The sequence below is a fragment of the Maniola jurtina genome, chromosome 18 (assembly GCF_905333055.1).
Source record: "Maniola jurtina chromosome 18, ilManJurt1.1, whole genome shotgun sequence".
NCBI classification, from domain to species: Eukaryota; Metazoa; Arthropoda; class Insecta; order Lepidoptera; family Nymphalidae; genus Maniola; species Maniola jurtina.
The window spans coordinates 4,828,894-4,845,055 of NC_060046.1; the positions used below are offsets into that span (position 1 = coordinate 4,828,894).

Sequence of the window (16,162 nt, forward strand, 5' to 3'; positions counted from 1 at the left end):
TGATACTGGTTACGTTTATAAAACTAATTGTACAATTTATGTCAAACTAAAAGTGAAGCTGATGAATAAAAGTGATACATATAAATTTTTCACTCTTTCCGGTTCCTTCTTCCTTCTTGATATAGAATCTGTATTCAGAACTCAATAGCCAGATTTGATGCTAGCCACAACACGGCACCTCCGTCCCGCGGGTACCACCTGCGGTGGTATATCATGAGAAATCATGATCTCTATCAGTTTATATCGCGACTCAACCGCTGAACCGATAATTATAAAACTTGGACTCGAAACCGATTTAGAATACTTTCATCCCGTGGGTAAGGTCGGGGTAAAAGCATGATAATAGCAAAAAAGCATTTTTTTCCATAATTATGAAGAAATAAAAACTGCTTATGAAGCACGAATAGTTTGTTATTGATATCGGATATCGATAAGTAATTAGTTGTGATAACGAGCAATCATTCTTGGTAGGATGGACTACCCACGACACTATTATTAGGAATTCTCCAGGGGATCTGAATGTTTGTGATTGCTTTCGGCTAAATAGACTATATCCCAATTCTCAAGGCTGCCTCTATTCATTTTATTAGTCTTGAAATTGTCTGATATTTAGCCGTGACAAATATAATTCATATGAATAGTTGATTTGCATTAACTTTACATGGTTACCTAAGTCATAGATATACACATACACATATAGGGTGGAATTTTGTAATGTCACCTGAAGGGAAAGTACTCTTAGGTAATACTGTAGATAAAAAAAATTACTCAAAGAAAACATTCCTTTATTTTTGAATTGAAAGAAAAATGCATTCAAAGATTTTCGAAAATTTGCTTGCCACACCCGGGAATCGAACCGACTAAAATCTGTTAAAATTACAACCTGTACTTTTATTGCATAGATCGTTAGGATCAATTATAAGGATCAAATGTCTTTAAGTTGCCTAATTCGATTACAGGGACGCAAGTTACTTCGGCACCAAATTTCATACAAATCGGTTTAGTGGATGGGTCTTTAGGAATCCCACGGGAACTCTGATTTTCCGGGATAAAAAGTAGCCTCTGTCCGTCCCCGGGATATAAGCTAACCCTGTACCAAATTTCGTCAGAATCGGTTACACTGTTGGGCCGTGAAAAGGTAGCAGACAGATAGACAGATAGACAGACAGAAATACTTTTGCATATATAATATTAGTATGGATGGATATTAGTATGGATGGATATTAGTATGGATGGATATTAGTATGGATGGATAATAATGAAGAATTGAGGTAAGCGACCGCGATGTGCGACCATCTGCATAGAATCTTGCCAAAGTGTCACTTGTTGACATCGGGCGTTGCGGTCGCGTACCGCAAAGTCTACCCTAGTTAAAACTCAACCCAACGGATATAGCACCCCGCCTACCGGATTTGTCACCTAATACCATCAAAGATACCAACCAGTTCATTAGACTCAACTGTCTCAACGCCGATGCTGAATAGGCGCGGCCTCAGCCCACTGTAATGGAAAAGGGCTGTAAAAAATAGTCCAAGTATCAAAGCTATCTGTGAGGGCGCGTCCAAGCAAGGACCCTTGGCCTCAAGGCCCCTACCACGACAGATTTTAGCCTGTCGAAAAGACACACAACTTTACCTTGATAGTGTCTAATGTTGCTTACAGAGAAAGATCGATTAAAACTTAAAAAGCAAGTAGGTAAAAAATAGCACTTCGATTAAGAAAAGCAGCTAAGATTTTTATTAAATTTTCCAAATGCGAATCTAGGTACGCTCCGAAATCGAGATTCGAATATAACGGTAAGGCAGCGAATACTCGATATTTCGATTTCCATATTACCTTCATAATATTCAATGCAATTCCACTCCTTGGTAGGTAGATACTTCAGATTACTTACGTTCATCGATGTTTACGTTATTAAAGTCTTATTTGCGTTACCTCGGCACAGTAATATTATAATATTACCATGACATCGATATCTTTTGATTATAATCGAAAAAATTATACAAATATATATACGAATAATAACAGACTCCTTGTGGCTTTAATGTACCTTTTAAAATTAGCGTTAACGTAAATATATCATTTAGTATGGACAGGAAAGTGACGAGCCGAAAATTTTTAATACGTAATAAAATGTAACGGAAAAACAATCCTAGGATCGTGTTTCAACATCTCTTACTATGGGACAGATTTAGCTACGCTAAACTAAACCAGGGTTTACTTGACTAATGTTAACAAAACTTGCAAGGCGAGCACGAAAAACAGAGTCCATAGGGGCAAAATCCATAAATTGGATTTTCAGCAGGAACTGAAAGGGCAAGTAAGCAGCGAATTAAAAATGCTTTGTGATTCTTATGGGCCAACCAGTGGTATAACCACCTTATAATTATTATGAAGAAAATGTGTACCTATTTTAAGTGTTTACATCTTAAAAGGCTTAAGGTTATGTAAACAAAATTAGTCTTACAGACTCAAACAATTTTCTTAACTTATAACTTAATTAATCGGTTCTAAACTAAAATACTCTGTAGACTTTACATAAGCTGAGTAACGACATTTTTACATTATTCGATCCGATAGGTACCTACCTATAAAATACGTAAAATCTGCTGCAGACGAGTGAAACAAATAAAAAAATTCAAAATCAGAACATTGTTAACAGAAGACTAACTAAACCCATTAATTACAAAACCAAGAACAAGTAATTATTAACGGCTTGTGTGTTTTGATCCTTATATTGAAGATTTTCTATCCACAACCAAGACAAAATTGAAGTATTATGAAAAAACAAATTTCAGCTGGGCGATCACGGTAAAATGGCATGTCACATTGCAAATGAAATATTCCAAATAATTATCCTGGATATTTATTTCCCAATGCCATATTATGTCCTTTTACCGTAATCACTGAGTTACAATCATTTTTTTTTTTCATAATAAGTATCTAAATTTTGATTTGATCGTGGTTTCGAAACGTGTTTTTCAGAAAATACGTCCAATTTATCTTTAACATAATTTTTTGTCTGATATTGAATCGGATGGTGTAAAGGCGTGTTAAAGCCCCGCAAATGACGAGGGCACACGAACTCAGACAGAACTCGGCAAGAGTTCGCAACTCGCATCTGTCATTATTATTCCGGGGTAAGGCCGCACCTGCGCATGTACAAATAACCACGTGAGCCTGACAAATTGGATCACATTCATATTGGGCGCGGAAGGGGCATGGGTAGAGGTGCGTTTTACTAGAGGGGGTGGTAAAAACGGCCTTTTAGTATGAAAGTTGGAATACTCTTCCGCGATCAGTGTTTCCTACCAATCACAATCCGGGTATATTTCAAACAAAAGTGAATAAGTATCTTTTAGGTAAACATGTCCCATCTTAGGCCACATTATCACTTTCCGGCAGGTGTGATGTGGCGCGCTTGCCAATCCATACTAATATTATAAATGCGAAAGTGTGTCTGTCTGTCTGTCGTCTGCTATCTTTTCACGGCCCAACAGTTTAAACGATTCTAACGAAATTTGGTATAAGGTTAGCTTATATCCCGGGAACTACTTTTTATCCCGGAAAACCAAATAATTCCCACGGGATCTTTAAAATCCTAAATCCACGAAGACGAAGGCGCGGGCATCCTCTACTCCATACTAATATTATAAATGCGAATCTATATGCCTCTAGTAATTAATAAAAAAAGTCATAATCATTTTATTACTACAACCCCAATTGTTGTGATACGCTGAATTGATGGTATTCTGCTGCAACTGTGCATTTTAGCCAATAGCGAGACTGTGGACCAATCAGAGATGATTGTGATCGTCACAATGCAGCTATCAAACTACGACGGTAGAGGTACGACTAAGTAGTAGCACTTCTTGTGGTGTTTCAATATGATTACAAGATATACTATTTATCCTCAACAATGTTATTATAAGTCTCTCATTTATTTATTTTTCACATTTTACCCTATTTTTAAACAACAAACAATAAAATAACAAAAACAACAGAAAAAATAACAGAAACACAGAAAGAACAAAAAATAAAATAACATCAACAACAAAATCAATAAATAACAGAAACAAAAGAGAAATAAAATAACATAAACAACAAAAAACTAAAGAAACGGAAAAAAAAAACATTGAATAAAAATATGATAAAATGGATCCCACTAGCAGCGCGGTGGGTTGGACCCAAGCCACCAGTGGTCAGGGCCACTGACCACTGGTGGTGGTGGTCCAGAGTGAGGAACCTCCTCACAATGCGTGCCGTCTCAAGAACCACTGCTTTCTGTATCTTACCCTTGATCCAACAGTTAAGCGACAGTTTCTTGAGATGCTCAACAATGTTATTATTAGCTTGATTAATATGATGGTGTGTTCATTTAAGTTTTAAAAATCATGTCGGAAGCTGTTGTATTGTCCTGAATGAAAGTATTCTATGACCTTGCTCATGACGCAAGAAGGGTAATCTTAATATGCATTTCCACATAACATAATATGTACAAAATTTGTGAGGTTAGCATCTCTATGCCTATAACTCAATGTACACAGGGAGAGAACAGCGTTGCGGTGTTCCGTCTACCGAATTCGGCAGTAGTTGGCAGTAGTGTATGAAGTTTTTGCACCACACGCCTATGTAATACAATTTGAATCGAGTGTACAATTTAAATATTCAATTTTTAGATAGGAACTACATATTTCGTCTTGCGAGGAAAGATTGCATTTTTCGGGCATATATAAAGAGATGAGGAATGCTTGGTTCGTTTCCAAGTTTGGAGATTCCATAAACGAGCTTCCAAGGATGATCGTATAAGGCAAGACGGTAAGAAAAAAGTGCCTCTGAAAGAAATAAGAAAAAGTGTGATGTAAAGGAATGGGGCCTGCATTATACTCTGATATCAAGAAGGTGGCACAAGACTGGAAGACTTTACCAACTGAACAAACTTGAATTTGTAGATGTACCCAGTGATGTTATTTATCACACTTCACACTATATAATATTATAAAGGAGAAAGTTTGTATGTGTGTGTGTATGTTTGTTACTCCTTCACGCAAAAACTACTGGACGGATTGGGCTGAAATTTAGAATGGAGATAGATTATACCCTGGATTAGCACATAGGCTACTTTTTATCCCGGAAAATCAAAGAGTTCCCACGGGAATTTTAAAAACCTACATCCACGCGAACGAAGTCGCGGGTATCAGCTAGTTGATAACGATTTTTGGTGAGATGTTATTGTTAATAGAAGGTTTGAACGGGGGAAAATATAGCTATGTATCTATCCCGAAATATGTACATAAAAAGGTGGCATTATATTTTTGTACGACGTAGGAAATTAGAGATATTCTTGTACCTACATAAACAAGGCGTGAAAATATGTACTTTAATAATAGGCATTGTAATATTGAATCACTAAAATGTATCCGACTATAAACGTTTCTGTAAAAACGAGAGCGGCACATGAAATACATCTTAATAACCATTCCCGTCACATTTCGTTTTATTTATACCCTGTATATTGCTATTAAAATGTATAAATAATATTATATTACTCGAAAATAGGTTCCCAAATGTGTTTCCATACGGTTTTATTTAAATATAAAAATTTTCATATATGTATTACTAGAGGATGCCCGCGACTTCGTCCGCGTGGATTTAGGTTTTTAGGGTTCCGTAGCCGAATGGCACAAAACGGAACCCTTATAGATTCGTCATGTCTGTCTGTCTGTCTGTCCGTCCGTATGTCACAGCCACTTTTCTCCGACACTATAAGAACTATACTGTTGAAACTTGGTAAGTAGATGTATTCTGTGAACCGCATTAAGATTTTCACACAAAAATAGAAAAAAAACAATAAAATTTGGGGCTCCCCAATCCCCATACTCAGAACTGAAACTCAAAATATATTTTTTTCATCAAACGCATACGTGTGGGATATGTATGGATAGGTCTTCAAAAACGATATTGATGTTTCTAATATCATTTTTTCTAAACTGAATAGTTTGCGCGAGAGACACTTCCTAAGTGATAAAATGTGTGTCCCCTCCCTGTAACTTCTAAAATAAGAGAATGATAAAACTAAAAAAATTTATGATGTACAATAACTATGCGAACTTCCAACAAAAATAGGTTTGAACGAGATCTAGTAAGTAGTTTTTTTTTAATACGTCATAAGAAATTAAATTGTGTTTAAATTTTCAAAATAAGATAACTATACCAAGTGGGGTATCATATGAAAGGGCTTTACCTGTATATTCTAAAACAGATTTTTATTAATTTTTATGCATGATAGTTTTTGATTTATCGTGCAAAATGTCGGAAAAATAACCGAGTACGGAACCCTCGGTGCGCGAGTCTGACTCGCACTTGGCCGGTTTTTAAAGATTTTAGATTGAAGGTACGCGTGTGCCAAGCTAGTAAGGCATACTAGATATACCAACGCGCTCCGAAACCAATATGAATATGATACAATTTGTCAAGCTCACGTGGTTATTTGTACGTGCGCAGAGTGCCTTCCACGGAATAATAACGATGCAACCAGATTTTAAAATTCAAAACGTAAACTTTATAGATTTGAATCAATAAAATATCAAAATTAGTTTGACGGCAAATAAGCGAAGCCATCGAATCGATGAGCTAAGCTAATTCCGAGATTTGTGACGCGCCCATCAAGCTATAAGCAAAATCAAGTTGCAGTCTTCAAAAAATTTTGTTCGGAATGAGTCTAGAGGTTCTTTCTGAACGAATAAAAATTGAATAGTAAAGAGTTAAATTACTTTTAACATTATGGAGGTAATATCGAAATCAGGATTGCGAGCCAAGTCGTCTGCAATGGTAATATTCAGATCTCGATTCCCCAACGTACTTCACAATATGGAAGATTTAATAAAAATCCCTCCCATCCACTGTAATGTAAGCTTATGTTCTTTATTGGGCTGGCTCCTTATCTCAATATCATTTGTTACCTGCGTATTATTTAGATAAGGCTAGATAAAGGTAGGTTGTTCTATTTCGTGAAAATAGTATTTTTAGGGTTCCATACCTCAAAAGGAAAAACGGAACCCTTATAGGATCACTTTGTTGTCTGTCTGTCCGTCTGTCTGTCAAGAAACCTATTGGGTACTTCCCATTGACCTAGAATCATGAAATTTGGTAGGTAGGTAGGTCAGGAATAAATCTGAAAACCGCGAATTTGTGGTTACATCATTTAAAAAAAAAAAACAATTTTCAAATCTATACCAAGTGGGGTATCATAATATTATGAAAGGGCTTTACCTGTACATCCTAAAACAGATTTTTATTTATTTTTATGTGTAGTAGTTTATAGCTAGCGAGGAAAACAACATTCCATATTCTAGGAGTAGGTATGTATTTGAAACGAGAGGAAACGGGAAAGCGAATCGCTTTGTACGAGTCCGTGGAATTTCGACTATTTAGGGGTGCAGTCCTTTGCAAATATAATGCCTTGCGACAGTTATAGTTATAGACATTGAAGTCGGTACAATTTAGTAGTACAAGTGTAAGGTAAAAACTTATAGCACCCCCGACAAGTGAAGGTTACAGTAACTAGAAAAGAGCTGATAACTTTCAAACGGCTGAACCGATTTTCTTGGATTATAGCTAAGAACACTCTCGATAAAGCCACCTTTCAAACAAAAAGAACTAAATTAAAATGGGTTATAAAGCTTTAGGAGCTACGAAGCCACAGACAGATACAAAGATACACACGTCAAACTTATAACACCCCTCTTTTTGGGTCGGGGGTTAAAAACGCATCACGCCACTTTCATTGGCCCTTAGACGCAATGCTGCCAACTTACGGCCGTCACTGATGGCGCCATCATCAACATTCTTCGAAAATATGCAAATAATGCAGCAGCGGCAACAGTAACTATTTATTCAGAACATTTTTGCGAGAAATTAACCGCCCTTCCGATAAATTACCTCCTTAATTAATGATACTTCATACTTTTCCCGACGAAGTAAAATGATGAACGAGGCAAATTGTGAGAGCTCCTGTTGCGAGTTTTAGGATCGACATAATATAAACTTTTATGAACAACAAATAAGCGTTGGTATAAACACTCACAAAGAGCGCTTATTTTAACTCAATCCTATTATGTCTCTTGTAGGAACTTCCACACGCCACGGTGCCGCCTGAATCCAATACTCCCTACGACTCATTTGATGTCGTCTATACACCTAGTGGCAGATGTAACAACGCTGCGTTTTCCGGTGTGGAGTCGATTCGAGCACCTTGGTACCCCAACGTCACTCGGTTTCGAACTAAGTGCCCTGCCCAACGCCACTTTGGGTTCGCACTCCGTTGAAATATGTCGGTTACTTTGATTCCTCCAACGGATCTTTTCATTTCTAATAATTTGACGTTTGGACGTCAAAATATCAACGGACATCTGATGATGTTGACGCTGATGATGGTTCTGTAGAGGAGTGGTACAGTCAGCAACAAAACCAGGTTTGCACCCGCCCATCGTCGCCACCAGTTTGTACTGGCGCGTGCAAACCTAACTTTGTAGCTGGCTGTACATAAACTGTTAATAATGATGAAAATATCGATCAATTTGCAAGCAATCTGGAGGCCCACCAAGTAGGTAATTTGCGTGAATCAGCAGCACATGCATGACAGGCAGCCCTTAGCGTCAGAAGCCAAGATTGTGTTTGGGTCACTGAACCATAAACGCAATTAGGTAATTTGTGTTAATCATAATTACCGCAGCACACATGTGCTTTACTGAGCATCTTAAGTAGGTACATAGTGCATTGACCATCTTGTTGCCAAAAAACATATACAGAGTCAAATAAAACTATCAATTGTGTTCAAAATATGGAATGAATTAGAGAACACGTAACATGAAAAAAAAAAAGCTAGGCTACATCTGAACTACTCTTATTATCTCAAATATTTCCCAATGTTCAGCATCATCATCATTTCAACTCATCACCGGCCCACTACCGAGCACGGCTTTCCTCTCAAAATCAGAAGAGCATATTAAATAGTCTATTATGCTAGACTAACACTCTGTATGATCAACATACAATAGGTCATTATTATTGATAGGTGATGATAATAATTGTATCTCTCAATAATATTACGCTTGATCAAAGCAAGTACCTACAACTCTTCTTAGTCTCATTTCATTTCAACGGCAAACAGTCTAATGCCGCGTGATTATGCAGTAGAATACGTACTCCGCTAAAAATTATTATAACTGTTTGCCGAATAAATCAGACGTGAAAGTTAGTACTTAAGCGTACCTAACTTTAACAAGATTCAGTGCAAGCAACTTCAAGTTTCTTTGACCCACGATCCCAACGCACCAGACCTGTTACAGGGAAACCAATAATTCGTTATATTTATACGAAAACAGTCATTGTATTTATACAGGAAAGGTTGAAAATATCGTAGCAACATGAACAGGATATTAACGCTTAGAGTGCACTGTACAGTAAACCGATGCCCACATAACGCTTTTACACATTGGATCTGAGGAAATTGCACGGAAACTCAATTCGAACAAATAGCACACAGTTCTTTCCCGCATACCTCTTGCAAAATACATATACTTATAAAGTACTTAAAAAATAAAAAGCTTTCATGGAAACCTTGTCTGAATTTTACCAGTTTAACTGCGAATTGAAACTGTAGACCAAAATCATTCGTCTGAGATTTTTACTGTTACTTTTCTGTAGATTTTTTCAAATTTCTATACGCGTATTGCAGTAAAACAGCAATTTTAGATACCTTAATACTGCGTCGTAGTCGCATAGCTCAAAGTTTGAAATAAAGTTCATTATCTACATTCTACATGATAACTACTAAATATTATCGAGCGTCTCAGAATACGTCAAAAACAATGGTCAAGAAAGAGAATTACGAGTATTAATATACCTAACGGCAGCAAGAATTTCTTATTATCAGACTCCACCACACTTATTTCAATTTCGTATCCAAGTTGCTTGAAGGGTGGAACTTTTGTAACAATTGCCGTTATATTATTCTGTTTTCTGTTGGAAGTTCTTGCCGGTTCCCTTTAATCGGCTATCGTGAAAAGTTTCTTAACCACGTAGATAAGCGAGTTCGTGAACGTGGTCTTTAACGTAGCTGTTTCTATTGCCCTTCTCAACTGTATTAACATAAGAGATATTATATTTAGGTATTCGTGATTCTTAGTGGATGGTCTTCCCGATGCGAAGTTGCCATTTGACGTCAATATAAATCGGGTTCGTGCTATTTGCCCTGCCCATTGTTATTTCAGCTTCGTTGTTCGTTGAGATGTTTTTACTCTGGTTCCACTACGGATCTCCAACAAAGTCTCATAATATGCACATTGCACACCATTTTTCACCACCATTACCAGTTACGATACATGTGTATATAATACCTTTTTCTGAAACTTATGGCACAGATGTAGACATATACAAGTACGCTAGATATGATATACCATACAAAATGACAGTTAATTTTTGTGCTAATTCAAAGCACCCCACCGAGCGTACCAGGAATTAAAGTTGACACTTTCTGTCAAATGGTATTCGTGTTGACAGATTTCTCATCACCAACATTTAGTTTCGTCCAAGTACGCTCACATGACATTCACTGCTGCTATCAGCGCCAAAATAGCGATTATCATGTTGCTTCCCAAACAGGCCGGCAATAGCAAGTCCAGCGTACGTAGTTGTATCAGTAGAGTTCAGTGACTTATGGTCATTTAAAAGGACCCTATCACTCGTGATTTATTTCACATTAAGTACAAGTATAAATTAAAAATTTTAACACCCCCGACAAAGGAAGGTTACAGTAACTAGAAAAGAGCTGATAACTTTCAAACGGCTGAACCGATTTTCTTGGATTATAGCTAAAAACACTCTCGATCAAGCCACCTTTCAAACAAAAAAAAACTAAATTAAATTCGGTTCATTCGTTTAGGGGCTATGATGCCACAGACAGATACACAGATACACACGTCAAACTTATAACATCCCTCCTTTTGGGTCGGGGGTTAAAAATAAAAGAGACTGCATCCCCATTTTATTTAAAACCCGACGTTTCTAATACAGGCTCATCTGAAGCAGGCGTTGAAAACAACTCGATCGATATCGCATTTCAATGCAAGCGGTCAATTGAGCCGTTGAGCGGCCAATATTGGTTTTACTCGCATGAAGTTGCATGTCGCTATCCCCTCGTCTTTGTTTAGTTTTATATAGGCCACTCTGAGATACAGGCAATACGGTTTTATTACGTACAAATACTGATCCATGTATTTGCGTGGTTAGATAGGAAATATTCAGACATGCAAGCGAGTATAATAGAGAATGTCTGCTGTTGCCAAAACACTATGATCAAATCATAAAATCGGCCGAATGATGGTTGATCATTATACAATACTTTCTGTTTAACGATCAACTACCGACCATTGACCAACTAGGCCATTCCAGGCCAACGGAAAGTACCCTATAGGTTTCTTGATAGACACGACAGACAGAAGAAGAAGTATCCTATAAGGGTTCCTTTTTTTCCTTTTGAGATACGGAACCCTAAAAACCTTATCCACGCGGATAAAGTAGCGAGCATCAGCTAATTAAAACTAACGCGATAAATCCCTGTCTATTCAAAACTTCTAAACCCCATGGAAGTTTGTTAACCAAAACTACCGCGGCTAATTTCTTTGCACGTTGGGGAATCTCGAAAAGTCGTTCCGCAAAGTAATTGCTTATGAGTGAAGCGGATAAACGGAACGAGTTCCACTCTGCCGAGGCTCGTAAAATGGACTCAGGGGCTTGCATTTAATTAATACGAGCACTAGGTACGTGAGCGAGCACATCGCCCGAAATGAAATCATTCCTTTTGACCGCAAAACTGACTTTTCAGCCGAAAAACTGACTGCGCTAGCCTTTCATGGCGTATGAAAAAAACAAAATCAGTTTTGCTTTGACTGGCTAGGAAGCTAATTTCCACGGTGTCTTTTCGGTTTATTTTCAGTCGGAGTTAAGGTGAGTTCGCTTACTATTTATTAAACTTTCAGAACGCGAAATTTATTTTGCAGTTATACCGGCAATTTTAAATTTTATTTAGCAACACTTTGACTTAACTTTCTCATAACTTTCTCTTCGTCCTGACATATTCTCGATATTTCTGTAGAGTCTGCTTACTCGTATTAAACAAACACACGTTCACTTGCTCTTATTAAATAAAAGTTAAAGTTAAACCGGCATTATTTTGACAATCTAAAATTTTGTTTCGCAACATTTAATTATAATTATTTCTTATTCACCGTGGAGCGTTTTTGGTGTTATTCTACATACTTATTATTTTTAAATCGTTTTTAAACCTTTCATGGGTATGAAAAAAGTAAAATTAACTTTCTTTTAACTGGCTATGAAGCTCTTCATTTGTCTCACATTGATATAAGTAGATAATATCACATGTAAACTTTTTCGTTTTATCAAGTTTTTATGTAAGAATGGGGTTAAACATGGCCCCCATTCTTACATAGAAACTTAAATGAAAATACTTCTAATAAAACTACTAGTAGAACTAACAGAACAAATAGTAAAATGCCCGAATACTAAAATTTGTAGGCTCTTTACGCACTGCATCCAATCCGAATCCGAGAATTCTTGATCTGACAGTAGCTATTTGAATGAGGGGTTGCGCACTAGATCCGAATTTCGTTTTACGTTTTTCGGATCGGATGCAGAGCCTAAAGAGCCTTAGGTCCTATCCAAGTAAATAAAAAGTCAACTAGTAAACGAAACGCTACAAAAGTCTCAGTTCTTTTAAGTATAACAGTTCCTGTGGAACTTCAAACAAAACAAGCCACCCGAACAATAGTTAAACTGTGGAACTTGAATAAAAGAATACAGCTAATAACAAATCCAGGATGGCTTCCTTGCAATTACTCGAAGGAACTAGGTACTTCTAGAGTTACTAATAGTGTAGCCCGTGTAGACAATGGAAAAAGTTAAGGTCAATAGTCTTTAATTTAAGGTGGAACAAAGGGACACTAGTAATAGGAGACTGGAGCGCGATTACACGACGACTCCTGTGTCGTTTGCCTTACATTCTATAAAGTGGATAGTACGGGCTGGCTAGCAGAGTTTAAGATCAGAAATATTAGCTTTGATAGTTCAAATAAGTATAAATGATTTTGTAAAGTGGTGATAGTAAAAAAAAGCTACCTGGCTGAGTTTGTTGTGAGCTCTTCTCAGACTTGGGCGCGTTTGGAACCCTCGTAGCTTTAGTTTTAAGTTAACTTAATTTAATTATCACCACTACATCATTGTTTGACAGTCAGAAAGTGCACAATAGTATCCAATTTGAATAAATGACTTTGACTTTTTTAAGGATCAGCGTAAATGGATGAAAGATTCCTGATTTCCTGATGTTTTGCACATTGTTATTTCGGGAAGGTGGCCGCGTCGGGCAGAGAACGTAGTCGAAGTTTTAGTCCGTATCTTCTCAATGAAGTCAACAAACTATTGACATCCATGAGATTTTCACCTACTTGGTGAAACGAACGGGGTCGAACTTCCATCAGTTGAAAATAGTGATGATGATGATCATGAGGGCCACCTATGAAAATCTGCCTTGCAGAGTTGTTTGGTTTTATTCGTCTATATTTATATCCATCTAAATAATAGAAATACCGTAGGGTTATCTACATGTTACTTGATTTACTTTAGTTCATTTACACATCGTAAGTACCTACTTAGTATATATTTCAAAAAAAGTTCTCAAAAAATGTAACTAAATTATTCAGTAAAAATACTGTAACAGCTGCTCTCTAGATATCTTAACTTTTTTCTTGGAGCCGTCTTCGGTATGCAAATTGCGAATTCATTAAATAATTGTACGTTAGTCGTGAGCTTTCCTTTTTTCTTTTGTCCTTGTTAAGAGCCTCTTGGCCGAAGCACAAAAGGACCTTGGATATACACTAATAAAACTGTCTGGATCGTATTTACATTTTTTCTTCTAAACAATCGCCAAACAATCAAATTGACAATTAGGTACGAAACTTTTAAATTAGATTTCTTCGAGCTTTTTATTTGTGGCGGACTATACGCATAGGACAACAACTTTTGATTAAAATTCTTCTTCACTTAAGGGTGCTGAACTTAAACTGTTTTTTAATTTCATCTCTAAAAAAACCGGTCAAGTGCGAGTCAGACTCGCGCACTGAAGGTTCCGCACTCGGGTATTTTTCCCAACATTTTGCACGACAAATCAAAAACTATCATACATAAAAATAAATAAAAATCTGTTTTAGAATGTATACATAAAGCCCTTTCATTTGATACCCCACTTGGTATAGTTATCTTACTTTGAAAATTGAAACACATTTTAATTTTTTTTTTAATGATGTAACCACAAATTCGCGGTTTTCAGATTTATTCCTGTACTTGTGCTATAAGACCTACCTACCTGTCAAATTTCTTGAGTCTAGGTCAACGGGAAGTACCCTATAGGTTTCTTGACAGACAGACAGACAACAAAGTGATCCTATAAGGGTTCCGTTTTTCCTTTTGAGGTACGGAACCCTAATAAACAATTAATTTAAATGTAATATAACATGTGCAGGTTGGTAGGTACTTATAAGCGCGAGCGACGAAAGACGACCAAGATCGGCGTAAAATTAAAGTTATAAGTAAAATGCGTTTAAGTAGTCATATATATATCACTAGCTATTAGGTATACTCGGTCTTACTAGTATAGTATACTTAGTTCGGTTAGTGAATTCATATTTAGATATTTAGGGCCACGCAAAATTCATGTCGAGTCAAACGGCCCGTGTGATAGATGTGTGCATTTATCGCGGACCGCAGGTGTGTCCGTGGCTATATATATAAGACCGCATACGTAACAGTGGCTTAGTTTGGACCGTTTATTCAGATTTGGTTACGCAAAATACTCGGTGACTTATGAGTTATGATATGACATGTCATACATACGTATTAAGAAACCTACCTAATGTCTACCTAAATTCCCGTGGTTTCTGTTTATTTATGTTTGCTTTTACCTACTCGCCGAATATGGGGTTAACCTTACCTACTTGACATTTGGGCAAGTTACAGGAGGGTAATGTTAAGTTCTCATTGATTTTCATGGGGTCTCAAGGAGTAGCCACAACAACCCAGCATTATTAAATTAAAATCCATTTTTTTTCTCTTTCAGGAGCACAAAAGTCCTCCAGACTTCTGAGTGCTAGCTAGACGTGTCGGACTTACACGGACTCCTCTTCCATGTCTCCCAAATCAACACGGATAGTTGAATTACATTACTGTATAGTTCTTTCTCTGTCTTTTTGTTTTTCTCTTTTCCCACTCTTCTCGTCTCATCATTATAGCTTTAAACACTTCTCAATGTCACTCTCCGCTCAACAGCATCCACTTTATAGGGTAAACCCACCAAGTATGAACTCGTTTTTCGAGTTCTAATAGTTTCAACAATTAGTTGATCAAACTTAGACATATGCTTTCACATACCTATCGGAGGTGACTTTTTTTTAATATAATTTGCATTCTATTTCTCGTTCAAAATCATGTTGTAAAATTACAATATAATCATTTATTTACTTACCACTAATATTATGATCGGTTTTAGTTCAATAACCATCATAGGCTATCGGGGCACGTACGTTATGATTTGCTCGCGTCCCTCTAATAACGGTCGGCCGATAATATCTGTATACTGGCCGAATATTGGACGATGCCCTGATACACTGGCAGTTTATTGCGCTAATATCTTGTATGGGGTCCATTGAACGGATGATGGTCGTTATATGTAATGGTTAACAATTTTTTGCTGCAAAAAATGTACCTAATAGTTTCTTTTATGATCTAACTCATAAATATAGCGACTCCTATAACTGCTCCCGAAATATTTTAGGTGAAAGCAACATTTTATTGATTTTATTTTTATCTTTACTACGAACCCATCTAGATACTAAAATTGTTATTAATTTGTTTATGTGTTGTGTTCACAATATTTTTTTCAGAGTTCTAAAGATTTAATAAATAATAATCTAAATAACTAAATAATAATAATCAAAATAATGAACCTAAAACTAAAAAAACCTTAAAAAATATAATATAATAACTAAAATAAATTATTATTAAAGGAAGTCCCTTTAGGCAAGGTTCCGAA

At 36.6% G+C, this 16,162-nt stretch overlaps 1 long non-coding RNA gene across 1 annotated transcript; it reads left to right on the forward strand.

The window, feature by feature from the left end:
- The first annotated feature begins 225 nt into the window (after nt 1-225).
- Nucleotides 226-10,518, forward strand: LOC123874269. The gene is made up of 3 exons (XR_006797879.1): nt 226-236; nt 6,688-6,692; nt 10,425-10,518. It is a non-coding gene; the product is annotated as an uncharacterized LOC123874269 (long non-coding RNA).
- Nucleotides 10,519-16,162: the final 5,644 nt, after the last annotated feature.